Source organism: Sminthopsis crassicaudata, chromosome 5, assembly GCF_048593235.1.
Source record: "Sminthopsis crassicaudata isolate SCR6 chromosome 5, ASM4859323v1, whole genome shotgun sequence".
Classification (NCBI taxonomy): domain Eukaryota; kingdom Metazoa; phylum Chordata; class Mammalia; order Dasyuromorphia; family Dasyuridae; genus Sminthopsis; species Sminthopsis crassicaudata.
In genome coordinates, this window is record NC_133621.1 from 9,157,100 (window position 1) to 9,173,063 (window position 15,964).

At 35.7% G+C, this 15,964-nt stretch overlaps 1 long non-coding RNA gene across 1 annotated transcript; it reads left to right on the top strand.

Moving 5' to 3' along the window:
- The first annotated feature begins 709 nt into the window (after positions 1-709).
- Positions 710-15,118, top strand: LOC141542977 (uncharacterized). The gene is made up of 3 exons (XR_012482287.1): positions 710-1,079; positions 11,447-11,480; positions 15,044-15,118. It is a non-coding gene; the product is annotated as an uncharacterized LOC141542977 (long non-coding RNA).
- Positions 15,119-15,964: the final 846 nt, after the last annotated feature.

Sequence of the window (15,964 nt, forward strand, 5' to 3'; positions counted from 1 at the left end):
TGTTTTCAACTACTTCAGAATGAGCGAGCTGGCTCAACTGTTGGCCTCAAGAAAACTGAGGCCCAGGGATGATCTGTAGCACCTTTTAGCTATGGAAATATGTGGGCACTCTCAGGAGCATCCTCCCTTCCCACCTTCATCCCACCTGGTATTGAATGATTCTTTCTTAGGGTATGTACATTTCCATCTATGGTGGCAGTAAATCAAAAAGGAAACTGGATGAATTAAGTCCATGTGCCAAAATATTTTCAAATGGCATGATCTTTTGCTTTTTTTTTCTCAGCACATGACAGAGAGATCAATGTTCCCATTCTCTATTAGAGAAAGCTGATCAGCTCTGTCAAATTGTGAAGGCTAAGTTCCAGGACTTTGCTCTCTAGTGCAAAGTGCTGGCCCTGACTCCATCTTCACCTCTCTGGAGGAAATGACATTTCAAGAACAAATTTGATTCTCTACATTTAGCATCTAAAGACAATTATCTTCATTTGCTGATTCTCCCTGATATCCTTAAGGTGGAGGATCCCAAATTAAAGACAGGCAAAGGGAGATAATTATAACCAAAAGACAAAGCCCTCTTTTCCCCTTAAAGAAATGTATTTGCAACTCAAAAAAAACTGAACAAGATGTGGGATTTTTATGAATCATATCCTGTAATTTTTCATTTTTTTTCCAGCTACCTCCTTCTTAGAACAACATCCAGGAAAACCAAAGAAAACTATTTGTGCTGTGTGCTGAAGAACATTGGCCAAATTGAATTACATAATTCATCTAGCCCATCTGATGAGCTGGATGCAGTGTACGAATTTACATTTAGTTTGTGAGAGTAAGACTTTGTTTCACTGCTGCAGAGTGATGACTTTTAAGTACTCTCAAATGGGGTTACAAGACTTTGGAGGGACAACATCCTGTGAGAAGGACTTGGCATCAGGTTGCCATGTTGCAGACTTGAAAGGAATTAGTGATCCTAGGAATCAAGGCCTCAAATGGGAACAGATCTTTTGGTCCTGGACAAAGAAAGCTCTCTCTGATTAATGATCAATTTAAATCCTACCTGGGGGAGGAGATTCCACAATTCCCAGGTAAGTGAAAGCACTAGCATTTTTCATGTAGCTGTACCAACAATAATTCGTGACAATGGAGCTGATATCATGGCCAACTTCTTGACTTGAACAGCCTAAAACAAATGCCTTTGCTAAAGCTGCTTGGCAAAGGCGCGAAGTTGGAGAAGTCTCGAGGGGAACAAGTAAGTCACTGTGGGTGGGCAGATTGGAAGGAATGTTGGCAGCAAAGAACCAGTCCATCGAATCCTCATTTTCCTTTTTGCAAAAACTTCTTTTAAGTGAATTTAATGTCCTGGTGAAAGATGCTAGACTGAGAGTGAGAAGCCTGGAAAGTCAACAGGGTAAAGGAATATATTTTTGTTTCCATTGCTCTGGTGGGACTTTGAAGGTATGCCCCATATTTTAACACAACAGAGTATATAAATATAATGAGGATTTTTATAAATAATCAAAAGAGTCCACATATATAAATCTTTGGTCTGGGGATCAGAGGGGAGGCCTGAGTTATGGAAAGAATGCTGCTTTGGGAGTCAGAGGATCTCAGTTTTGAATCCCCAGATCTGCCACTTGCTACCTGTGAGATCTTGGGTGATCAATCGATCCCTTAGCAAGTGTAGAATAAGTGTGTCACAGGCCTTGTGCCAGATTTACAAGAGACAAAGGATCTAAAGGCAAAAAAAAAAAGAATCTGTTCCTTACCTAAGAAATTCGCATAATTGATATAAAGATGTCAATTTAAAATACAAAGTGGATGCCAAGTAACCTGGAATAGAGAAGGAGAAGGAACCAGAGAATTGAGGGAAGGAGATCAAGAAAGTCTTCCTGCCAGAGGAGGCTCTTGATCTCAGTCATGAGGGAAGATGGGGATTTTCTGAACTTTTCTGGGTCACAGTTTTCTCCTATATAAAATAAGAGGATTGGCCATGATGGCTTCTAAGCCTTCAAACTCTCAATCTTTGATTCTAGGCTCCTCTTTCCAATTACACCATCCTACCTTTCACACTAGGGTACTAAGAGATTCGCATTCTGGGGTCTGAGATCTTTGTACTTAATATTTTGATAATGGTACTTCAATACAATTAGTCTCCTTTGTGGTCTTTTATATTTTCTTTTATTATTTAAAATCATGACTTTGAGAATGGTCTATAATCTTCACTAGGTTGCCCTATGGCAGGTAGCAGGCTAAGAATCTCTGCCTGAATGCATTTTCATTGAAGTTTTAATTTGATTCTATTCAATTTAACAATCATTTACTGTCTGTAAGTCATTGGGAAGGCTTTGAAGAATGCAAAAATAAATAGGCAGCCATAGTGGCTCTGAAGATGCAATATATGGATAGATAAGTTAATACAACATAATTAGATATGATACAAAATTATTTCAAAGGGGAAAAACTGGCCATTTTGGGCAAAGGAGTATGAATCTGCCTTGAAGGAAAGTGGGATTCAATAAGGCAAGTGGAAGGAAGCCAGGCTTGAGAGATAAGCTACACCTGTGCAAAGATGGAGGTAAGAAAGGATGTCTTATCAGAAGAGTAGTAAGCTGACTGATTTGGAACAGAGGAGGTGAAAGGAAGGCGTCAGCCTGAGGATTCTGTCTCTCAACCAAGAGACAATAGGGAGCTGTGGAAATATTTTTGAGTAGGAACATGACTTGTAACAGCAAGAGTGAGCATGGCATATAACCTTGGATAATATAATGCCAGAAAGATAGGCTGGAATCAAGGAAAGAACCACACACCTGGAGTCAAAGGACCTGAGTTTGAATGCTGACAGTTATCTGTGTCATTGTGAGCAATTCAATGAAGTTCTCCAGTTTTCAATGTCTTCATCTAGGAAATGGGTATGGAGTGTGCTAGATGATCCTTTGTTCTTTGATGGGTTAGAGAAAAATAATACAAATTCTTAAAGGACAGACATTGGAAAACAGTTTGAGGTAAACATTCTAGATCATAAATAAGGTCTCTTTTAGCTCTAAATCCATGATAGCCTCTCTGTGCCTCAATTTACTCATTCATAAAATGGGACAATATGTTACTTCTTTTAGCAGTTTATTGGGAGATCAGAACGTGGAAAAACAAAAAGGTGATCTAGATATGAAAATGATTGTGATTGTGTGATTTAGTTTGGGCAAATTTCTGTGGGGGATGAGGAGGCAAGAGTATGGTAGCCTCAGGTGGTCCCATGTTTATCTTGAAGTGAGAAGGATACAAGGCACCAGATGAAGGAGACCTCAATGAATAAATTTGTCCTGCATTGGCATTTTGCCTTTGATTGGCTGCTGATTGTCTGCTTTTTAGCCATCTGAAGATTATTTCCAGTTGGGGGTTTTGAGGACCCATGCTTCTCACAAAGCAAAAGCAGAAGCTTCTCTTGTCTTAGCTAATTACAAAGGAGCCATACCACAAAACTGAGTCCTTTCTGCTGTGTTATCCTGACAGAATGATGAAGACAAATCAGAGGGTTTGGGGAGACCAATAACTGAAAGGGTTTGAACAATGGTTTGACAAATAAGACATCCACATTTTCTATAAAGATGTATTTCTTGGTTGGGTAATGAATATGATGAAACTCCATCCTATCAATTCCACATGCCCAGTTTCCCCACAGGCAAATCTCTTGTATTAAACAATATAGAAAAAAAAAAAATTCCAGAGAGTTGAATTTCTGTCTCAGAATGTCTGTGCTGTAACTCGAATTATCTGCCATTCTTTGTCCCTTGAAAACACTTGTATAAAAACCATATTTTTTTTGCATTTCACCATCAAAGAAAAAAAGAATCATTTCTGGTCATGTTTCCATTCTAGGTTTAGATCATATGTAATAAAATGAGTAGATATGGGCCCCTGTAGAGTCTCAGACTTCCCTCACAAGAGATTTTTTACCAGTGTTTGTGGGCTAGAACACTCATAGAGAAGACATTTGAACATTCTGACATCAAGCCTCCTTCTTTCTCTGGTAGAAGGATCAAGGTCACATTCGACTGAGCTCCCCAAACATTACATTGGCTTCTAGTTTCTAACTGATATGGATCTTTCTTGTGTATTAGTAATGATAATATTATAGGCACTGAATGCTTAACATGAAACTTTTTAAAAAGTAAAGTTGCCACCTATAAATGGGGCAGAATTGTCCAAAACTGACTCAATCTAATAAACAGGTTTTAGATGTAATGGGACCATAGATTTAGAGCTGGAAGGAAATCAGAAGCCATTTGCTCTAACTCCTTCATTTTACAAATAAGAAAACTGAGGCCCAAGGATGTTAAATGACTTGACCACAATTGCAGAATTAATATGAGAGATTTTCTGAATTTCCACTGTATGACTTTGCCATTCCGGTCTATGTGAATGGCATTGTGATGGCAAATTAGGGAGATTCTGAGAAAGGTACTGGACTTTAAACTTGGGTCAGGACCATAAACAGAACTGACCATTTTGGTGTCATTGGGCAAAAGGCACTTAATTCACCATTAAATCGACCAAGAAGGAAGAGAATTCAACACCAATGAGTGTTCCAGTTGCTGGAGAATTACATCATATTATGGAAAAGGTTCTAGAGAATTACATCATATTATGGAAAAGGTTCTAGGCACTGATCCTGTGAGCAGGGAAAACTTCCCCAAATCACAACACAAGATGATAAGCCAGACCATGTCATCAGCCTCATTGTGGGGAAGACTTCAAAATTCGCAAGACTACTTCTAAGTTGGTGATGTGGGGAGGCAGGGAGATACGGGTCGACACTGAAAATACAACACAACATAAAAACAACAACACTGTTTTTTGTTTTTATCTTTTACCAGGAAAGGAGTGTTAAGAAAAAATTAACAAATATTATATTCCTAAATGGAAGTCAGATTCTGTAGTGCTAGAGAAGTGATAGTTTATTTACAAGGTACTTTTAAAATTGCATTTATTTTTAAAAATAATTTTTTAAAAAATTAAATTCTCTAAATGTAAACAAGGCCATACTTACAATTCTGCAGGTGTGCCAGACTCATTAACTGCTATGCATCCTTGAAGATGTATTTTGACTTCTCTGTGCCTCTGGTTTTCCATTTATAAAATGATAGAATTGAGCTAGTTATTCTCTGAAGATGATTCCAGTTCTAATCCTTCTGGGGTGTCCAAGATGCTTTAAAACCTTGTTCCCTTGAAAGACTAAAGTGTTCTGGTCCAATAGAGAAAATGTAGCTTTAAGCATTTTCAATAGATAATTCAATTATGGCAGTGGGTACTTGACTTTGATTATGTTATAATTAGTGACTGTAGCGAAAATTTTTATTTTACTCATTTGTTCAGCTATTCAGGGTTTGTATATGAGCTATTCTGGAATGGGGAAGATCCATAGATAACATTTACATCTTTATTGTTAATGATAGTCAATACACATAGAGGCTAATAGTCTCCCTGTCCCCTTTCCTGGGAAAGACACATCTGACTTTTTGTGTTCAGTTCTTGTCGATACATTTTAGGAAGGATGTTGAGAGGTTGGAGAGTTTTCAGATGGCATCAAGAAAGGCCTTGAGATCCTGCCAAGTGTCATTGTATTAAAAGAAGTGAGGATGATTAGCTTGGATTAGAAAAGACTCAAGGAGGGCAGGATAATTATCTATAATCTAGAGGAAATATGGGGAAAAAGGATGTGACCTCTACTTGGTCTCAGAAGGTAGAAATTGGAAAGATAAGAAAAGATTGTGAAAAGGCAAATTCTTATGTGAAATAGACAAATGCCCTTACATCTTTATCCTAAAGGGAAATGGTGGCTAGAGATGATGGCTTCCCCATCACTGAAGGTCAGAAAGCAGAGGCTGGATAGCCAGTTGTCAGGGATTGTCATAGAGATGATTCTACTTAGATACAGATTTTTAAAATATCATATTTGATTTTCTTCTAGTTACATGTTAAAGTAATTTATTAATATATATTTTTGGGGTTTTAAAGATTTAAGTTTTAAGTTATTTCCCTTATTCCCTGAGATAAGATAAAGTTCTGCTAAGGTAGTCACTGAAGTTCCTTCCAACTTATGTTTCTCCAAAAGATTCCATCTTTGTCTCATGTAGTGGAATGAAGAATTGTAAAGGGCTAGAACTGAGCAATGCACTTGGATGATGAAGCACGTGAGACTAATTGCCAATTGGACGGTTCCCTATTAACTTGTTTAAGGTTGACCCTCCCCAGCTGTTCTGTGCTGACTTGATGGGTGGGACAAAGAGAGGGAAGTGACTTGTGTGGGAGGAGCAAGAGAAACTTGGGTGGTGGAACTCACGCTCACTTGCACTCGTGACCTGGCGTTGGAGGCGACGGTAAAGATCTAGAATAAAGACGTTTAGTGATCCTGACTCTTGCTGATTTCTGGAAAGATAGAGTTCCAGCAAAGAATGACTTTCTCCCCTATATTCAGTGGCAAATGGTTGGTACGTGAAGGGTGGCTAGGATGGACTAGACAGAGTAATACATTTGACATTCCATGATCTGCATTACAGAACTAGGTAAACCATCATGTGGGGCTCTGTGTGTTTGGGAAAACCATTGTATTCCTTTAGACCTCAACTTCCTCATCTTGAAAACAGAGATAATGGTATCCCTAGTGTATCCATGTTTATTGGATGGATGTGAGCAAAGTACTTTGTGCCATCTAAGCTATTGATCTGTGAATCATGATTATTGTGGTTCAATTCAGTCACCATTCCGGGTAATGTAGCATTATGATGTGGCATAAAAATGTAGGCAAAAATTTAGGGGAAGGGATGGAGGGGAAAAGTTGAAACAGAAAGTTTTGCAAGTGTCAATGTTGAAAAATTACCCATGCAGTTTTTGTCAATAAAAAGCTATAATAATAAAATAAAATAAAATTTAAGCTAAAAAAATGTAGGCAAGATTATGATACCACTGGACTGGTAGGCCCCTTCCCCCAGACTTTTCTTGACTCCTAGCAGGAGAGAGGAACATAGCCCTGGAGCCAGGCCTATCTAGCTCAGGACCAGGGGAAGTTCTTGGGCTTCCAATCCAATAAGAATGGTCATTCTTTTAATAAGGTCCTATTGTTTGTGATCCATGCACTAGGCAGTACTAGGTGTTAGGGGGGACTAAGAGGAGAATAGGGTCATAAATAATAAAAAATCAGTCCCCATCATTCCCAAGGGTTTTAGTTCATTTTCCTATCATCAAAATAATGAAAATCCTAACCACCAATACAGCAATAACAGCAGGTGAAATGTGGAGCACAGATATTATCTGCAATACAAATATTATCTCATCACACCCTTGTGGGGTAAATGTTATTTCTATCATCATTTTATAGACCAAGAAACAGAAATTAATAGAGGTTAAGTGACCAATTATGAATATCAGAAGCTCCACAATCCCCTTGGGAAAGGAAAATCCAATTGGGAGAGCTCTTTCCACCAATATAAATGGTGACCCATCTGTGGCTAAGTGGATTAGTCCTAAAGAGTCATCTGAGACTCAAAGTCATTAAGTAGCTTCTTTCAAGATCACAAATCCAGTAAGTATTTTAGGTGAATTGGAAGTCAGGATTTTCTATCTATAGACCATACTATGCTGTATGGTCTAGGATGACTGGCCTTAAAAAGGTGATTACTTAGTGTCTGGCAAAGGTAATAAGATAGAAAAAATTGTAATTGTACACAAGCAATTAAGAATTGGGCAGCAGCCATTTTGGCTGAAATGAAGAATCATGAATCCCAATTCACATTGCCAGAATCATATTACTCCATGTTGCTAAATAAACCCCAGCAATTTCCTTTTGGTTCTAAGAGTGAATGTTTCCTCTTCTTTTTAACTTTTAAAAATCATTCCTGCACATTTCTCACCTACTTTTCTGGATAAGTTATCTGTTATTTTCCACCCTGTAACAAACAAACTGGTCCAATCAAACAGGTCATTATATTGTTCTTCATCCATGACATTCTTCTATCCATCAATAAGTCTTTGCCTCTGAGGAAGCTCTGAGGTCTGCTTCATTACAAGGGATCATGGACCCTTTAATAAATGCCAATGACTCCGAGCTCTGTCTCAGTTTGTTTAATGCAGATATGATCATTTTAATCCCACACCTCAAATGGGCTTTTTCCTCAGTTAAGGCTATTAGACGCCCTAATTTCCTTCAAAACTCTGATCAAATGAACCCCACACAAAGAATTTTCTAATGGTGCCCTCTCCCACATACTTTTTGGTATATATTTTATATAGACTTATGCATGTACATATTCTCTCCCCCAACAGAATGTAAACTTCAGTGGTAGATACGAATTTTTCTTCTTTATATTCTCATTATTTAGCAAAGGACAAGGTACTTAGGAGATACTTCAGGAAATAGTTCTTTATCAATTAATAAACTGGATGAACAAAAAAGGTAGACATCATGTTGTTAACTGGTAGATGGCTTAGAAGAGAACACATAGTAAGTGCTTATTATGTTTATTTTGATTCAATTTCCTCAAATTTCTTAGGTCCTGCATTTTTTCATTTTATCACTTTAGAAAATTACAATAAAAGAGAATGAGATGTTTTTTTCTTTCTTTTTTTTAGACTTGCAATTTGTAAAATTCTATTTTTCCCTGGAAGGGATTTTATTAGCTAATCATATTTCATTTCAGGGGCTGATGATGTCTAAACAGGCCTCAGAGTTAAATCAAACTGGGAATGCTATTTCTCCTTTCCTCTTAAGACCAATGAGAATAAAGAAATCATCTTAGAAAGGAAATATGTATACTCAGAGAGATGCCATGTAATTATCCAGTGTTCTTTTCTGTGTAGTTAAGAATTAAATATCCCTGCCAAAGGACAAGGCTCAGTGTTTGAAATATGACCTATATAGAGATGGTTTTACCTGTTTGATTTCATTGATGGCTCCGCCATGACCTTGATGTGTGAAAATCTTTCTTCCAACCATTTAAAAATTTTTAAAATGTGGTTTTATACCATATTGTCAATCATTCTGCCAGTGGTGAATGCATGCAGAGTACACACACACACACACACACACACACACACACACACACACACACACACTTCATGCAAGGAACCTGATCCCTTTATTTTGGCATTTGTAGCTGCAGAGATGTAATCATTTAAGTGGGGGCAATTTAATGTTTTGGCATCCCTCAAATTACATCAGGAAAATGACTTTAATCTCTGCCTTGGCCAGGCAGTAATGGAGAGGGAGTTTTGCTCACTGGGTAGCAAAGGAGTTCTTACTCTACTCACTTGGGATTTGTCTCAATGACATCTCATCAGGAAGCAGTTGTATAAACATGCTATTTACCCAGTTCACTTTTTGGAAAGTTTTCCATCTCTTTACATTTTGAATACCGCTTTATCAGATCAGCATGCTACATTATTTTTTGCACACAGGACTTAATGTTGAGAAAAAATTGTACCTGGTCACATCAGAAGTACTATTAGCTATTCTATTAGCCTTGTAATTTTAGGGAGATAAATGTCAAAAAGCAATCAAAAAGACAGAGATGTCTGTTTGGTAATTTACTTCATCTTCAGTAACCATGAGTTAAATTGCCTCCAGTTACTATTATACTTTGATGTAGCTTTCCATTGGAAACTTTGCCTGTGAAGCAAAGAGAAAACAAAGAAATAAGGAACAGTTTGTTATTTTATCTCTAATCACATTTGTTTCTCCATTTACTTGGTCTATCCTCGTTTCCACTTCAGCTGAGCTCAATGCCATCTTGGTGGATGCCTGGATTTATGACTTGTGGTCATCTTTGACATCCTGATTCTGCCAGCTGCCATATCCAATCACTGCTACTGTATGTTTTGCCAATCCTACTTCCAAACCCTTCTGTCCATGAGCACAGAAACTGCCCTGGTAGTTTCAGATCCTCTTACTCCTCATATGGACCATTTTAATAGCTTCTTTTTTATGAATTCATATATTATAATTTTATATGTGTTTTATATGTAATAATTTGTGTACAGCTCTGTAAGAAATTGAGCTTCCTGAGGACAGGGACTGTTTTGGTTTGGTCCCTAAATCCTCAGCACCCAGAATGATGCATGCCCTGGTATTTAATAAATCATTTCTTTCTCTATGCCTTTTCTATTTTTATTTTTTTTTGCAACAACCAACCCCAGAAAAATGCCTCGCTTTCTAGCAAAAGATATTTGTATGAAATAGCAAAAATGAAAATATGCATGCTAGGAAGCCCACTTATGGAAAGAGTAGTTTCCTTTTAGAGTCTGTTTTTATGAGTTTAGTTCAGCATCCTGTTTGTATTGGGACTGTTCAAGCACTTTGGAAACACTGCAGACAGGGTCTAGCACTTTTTAGTAGAAGAAAAATATTCAAGTCAACTTGGATTATGGGCTTCCCTCCTCCAGATGGTCTACTGTGGAAAAGCTGCTCAGCTCTATTGATAGATACTTAATTTGAAAACATTAATAATACAGATAAAATGATTTCTTAATCCTTTGATGATTATTCCAAATTTGTTGTCCCATGTAGAATTCATTCTTTTATTAGGCAGAGTACACATTTGAAGCTGTGGACTTCAAAATCCTGACAGACTGAATTCTCTTGTATATCTGTCTCAAGGAAGAATAAAATCTTTGTATTTCCCTAATTATTTCCTTATTATATAGATTCAAGTATTTTCCTTTGCATACGGCATCTTTTCCTTTACTTGGAACTATCTTCATTTGACTAAAACTTCCATCTGGAAAGTTATTATTTATCTTTTAGCTGCTGGATTTAGTACTTCCTATCGTCTCAGTCCTCATCCCAATTGATCTTTCTGTAGCCTTAGATATTAAGATCATTTTCTCTTTTATACTGTCTCTTTTTTGTATATATAACACTTCTTAGTTATCCTCCTATGGGCTATCTATCTATCGATTTATCTATCTATTTTCATTCTCCTTTGTAAGATTGCCATCTGTTCCATGATTACTAATTATAGTATCCTTGTTCTAGACTCTCCTTTTTTTCTTTATATTCTCTCATTTGATGAAATCATCAGCTCTCATGAATTCAAAAATATCTGTGTGAATGAATCCTGGATTTATTTATTGATTCATAATCTGTCTTTTGATCTCTAGTTTCATATTATAAATTAAACACTTTCAATTCAATGCCTCAAACTAAAAATAAATTATCCCATATTATCACCAGTAACTTTATTCTCCAAAAGAGCCTTCTTCTGAATTTACCTGTTTATGTTGAAGGCCCCACCTACCTACAATCCAGATTTATGTCTTCGACGCTGGAAACTTAACAAGATTTTTACCAGAGTCCTTCTTTAAATAGGCTATTAAACTGAAAGTTCATCTAACTGAGAGCCCAGTGTAGCTACAGAAAGGGTCAAAGAATGGTTGATATGTTTTTTTTTTTTTTTATTGACAGCAACTTTAGGAGAAATGCAGGGAGCAGAACACAGGTACGTACACAATTGACATAATTGACTCAAAATCTGATTGCCCAGAAAAGTTCATCAATATAGTATGTCAGTTATGTGATAGTATGCTTGCCCAGGTTCTAGATAATGGATTAAAATCTTAAGTTTTTCCAGTCACCAGTGAAATGAAATTGCTCCTCTACTTTTTAGTATGATATTTTCAGCCAGGTTGTCATGAGAATGGACATCAAATCAAAATATCAGTGCAGATGTTAAATCCTTCTATTTAAAAAGGCTACAGGCCAATGGAGAAAGTGTTATTTTTTTTTTGTTTGCATATGATTATGCACTCAATGTATCCTCTAAAACTGAGATGCTACAAAATATGGATCAATTCTCTTCTGCTTGTATTAATTTTGGTCTAACAATTAACACTAAGAAAACACAGGTTCCCCATCAGCCAGCACCACATCATCAGTATGTGGAAGCATCAATTATAGTAAATAAAGAAGCTCTGAATGCTGTGGAAAAGTTTACTTACCTCAGCAGTATTCTTTCTAGGGATTTACATATTTATAATAAGGCATATTAACAGAGCTTGCTCAGTATTTTGGAAGCTCTAAAAAATGTGGGAAAGACATATTGAACTGGCTACCAAACTGAAGGTCTATAGAGCCTGGGAAACCTGGATAGTCTACCAGTACCATGTCAGTAAGTGGAATCCCTTCCATTTGAATGGACTTAGAGAGATTCAGAAGATCCCTTGGCAGGATCAAGTATGAGGCACTGAGATCCTTTCTTGAACTACACTGCTAAGCATTCAAACTCTACCATAGAGAGTGCAACTCCATTGGGCTGATCACATTGTTTAAATGCCAAATGTACTCTTGCCAAAAAGACTATGGAGAATTCACACTTGATAAGTGTTCTTGGGGTGGTCAGAAAAAGTGATAGGACACTTTCAAGGTTTCTCTTAACAACTTTAGAATCATTTTATAATATGGGAGATATTGGTATAGGACTTCCCAGTATAGCATGCCCTCATCAATGATGCTGTGCTCCATGCAAAGCAGAATTGAATTAGCTCAGAAGAAGCATAAGATGTACAAAGTTAGAGAAGTTATCCCAAATGCTCCCAGGGACTTTTTGTGTCTCACCTGTGGCGGAGCATTCTGACTTGAATTGGTCTGATGAGCCACAGTGAGACAAACAAGCTTGACTCCGTTATTTTGGTCATCTTTGAGATCAAAGGGCAATAACTATACTTACCATCTCACCAATGTTTACTTCATATTCTCAGACAGCTGTCAGATCTTATTTTTGTTGAGCAAATCTCTCGTTATGACCCCTTCTCTCTACTTATACAGCTAGCACCTTAATTCAGCCCTCATAACCTGCCCCTGGACTATTATCATAGCTTCTTAATTGGTCTCTTTGATTCAAGTCTCTCACAACTAAAATATATCCTCTACTTATCTGCCAAAGTGATTTTCTTAAAGTATAGGTCTAACCATGTCATCCTCCCAGCATTTACACACACAAAGACACACACACACACACACACACACACACACACACACACACACTCAATAAACTTCATGTTGTTTTTTTTTTACTTCAAGGATCAAATATATCAAACATTTAAATCTCCCCATGGTCTCAATTCTTCCTATCTGCCTAGTTTTCTTGATCATCATCGCTCTCCCCAAACTCTGTGGTGCAGCTATGCTAGCCTACTAATTCTTCTTCTCACACAATGTTCCTCCCTTATCTTTATGCCTTTGTGCTGACTGTCCCTCTTGCCTAACTTGCTCTCCTTTTTATTTTTACCACTTAATATCCCTGATTCTTTCAAGACTCAACTGAAGTCCCATCTTCAGGACACACATAATTCCCTGACAACCCCCTCTAGCACCTGTGTCTTCTGTTAAATGATTACCTTAAACTTATATTGACTGTATCTTTTACAAATCTAAATGTGTACATCCCCCTTTTGGAACATAAACTCTAGGATATGAATTGTTTTTTGTTGTGTCTTTTTCCTTCTAACCCAGGTCTTGACAAGTGACTAGCAAATATTAAACATTCAAAAAAGCTAATTGATTGCATGATTGATTCATTCATTCAACTAAGTTGTGAATGCCAAGAAATAGAGAGAATTACAATAACATCAATTATAGCATTTCACACAATTTGTGCCAATGTAAATCAATTGGTAGATAAAGAAAACTAAAGGAATCTAAAAATTAGGAAATATGTGACCTATTTTCCAAGTGGAGAATATGACCAAAAATAGCAGTAGCAGCTAATAGTATACTCTAGTTTGCATCATAAGACTTGATGAGCATGAGGAGTATTGCCTCATAAGACAATAAGATACCAGAGGGAAAATGTTTCTAAAGAAGGGTTAAAGGAAGACCTGTTTAAGGCAAATTGTATGAATCAGACCTCAAGCCAAAGTCTTTCTGATTCAAAGCCAGCATCCTATCTATTAATTGTCATTCTATCTTGAATAGTCACTATAAGTTGACAATGGCTGGCTCCAAAATGTGGATAAAAGGAAGCAAGCAGGCAAAATGCTATGCTGTTTAAGAACTCTATACTTCTATTTGAAATAATGTTAATCATATTGATATTAATGGTCACAATTTTAATAGCTTTTATCAAGAATTGTTTTATTTTTATAAGATTTCCTTATATGTCTCTTCCTTCTGTATCCCAGAGATACATAGATAATGTCATAGATAATAAAAAAATTAAAAGAAAAGAAAAAAAACCTTTTTAGTAAAATTGAGCAACAAATCAAAAACTCTGACACAGAAAACAATTTTTCAAAGCTTGAATATTTCATCTTTGAAGCTGTTTACTTTGTGATCTAGTTCTGGGTTATCAGGGCAGTTTTCATTGATAATTTCTGTAAATATGATATTAAGGGTCTTTTTCATCATGACTTTCAGTAATTTAATAAGTCTTAAATTATCTCTCCTTGATCTATTTTCCCAATGAGATATTTTATATTTTCTTCTCATTTTTATTAGTTTGACTTTATTTTATTGTTTGTTGGTGTCTCCTAGAATTTTTATTCTCTACATGCTCAATTCTAATCTTTAGGGAATTATTTCCTTTTCTGAGGTTTTTTTGCCACCTTAAACATTTGGGTAATCCATCCTTTTACTGAGTGATTTTTTATGCTTTTCCCATTTGAACAATTCTGATTTTTAAGGCTTTCTTCTCTTTGGTGTATTATTGTATATCAAATGAAAGCCATTTGACCCATTCATTTTTTAAGGTATTATTTTTTCAGTATTTTTTGTTTCATTTACCAAACTATTGACTCTTTTTTTTTTTTGTTATTTTCTTTCATCACTTTTACTTCCCCCAAATTTTTATCTCTCTTATTTGATATGCAAGATATTGTTTTGATTAATTTATTTGCAGATCCCCTAGTATTTTCTAAGTTAAAAATTAATAAAATTAAATCAAGTCAACAAATATTTATTAAGTGAATCTTCCTATGTGCCAGAAATTGTACTAAACTCAAAGGATACAAATACAAGAAAAAAATAGACAGTTTTTTGTGATAAGGAACTTATATTCTAATGCAGGAAACAACATTAAAAATCATAAAATGTCAATGATGGTGATAGTGAAGGCCAGAAAGTTAGGAGTGAAGCCAGGAGAGGAGGAATAACTGACAAAAAAATGAAGGTTCATGGATGAATTTACCAAATGGAAGAAGAGTCTCATGGAGAAGAAGATTTTTTCAGGCTAGAAGGCTGCTAAGGCATTGTGCTGAAGTCGAAAGAATCAGGAACAGAAATAGAAGATGAAAAAATTGTGACAGTTTTATGTCCTCTTTTCCTTTCTTAAGGCTTTTGTTTCTGTCTTTATCTCATTGTTAACATTTCTAGAATTATGCAAAACTAAAGCAGGAAAATTCTTATTTATACCAATTACATATATTGCTTGCTTTTGGTTTGGATAGCATTTTTATAATATTTTAAAATTCCTCTGTACCTAAACTTCATTAATTTTAAAATAATTTATCAAAAGCTTTTTCTATATTGATTCAAATAATTATATTTTATTATATTATTTTAATGTGATATAATATATAATTGTGTTGCTGATTTCTACTACATTGGACTATCCTTATATCTCTGATAAAAATTCAAGATCCAGGTCATAATGTTTAAAAATAAATTGCTTTAGTCTTTTGCCAAGATTTTATTTAAAATGTTTTAATTAACAAACATAAATTATATTAGTCAATAAATTTATTTCTTTGCTTTGTTCTTCTCTGATTGAGGGAAAGATAGACATTTGGATTATATTTGTCACATAAAAATTAATAGAGAATATTATTTCTGAAATTTTTAGAATAACTTGCATAGCATATGTAATTTTTTTCTTTAAGAGTTTGTCAGGACTCTAAATTATTTTTATGATTATTTTTGTGACCTCATTATTATCTAAGTGAGAGTTACATTTTAATTACGCTACCTGAATTGTTATTTTATTGTGTT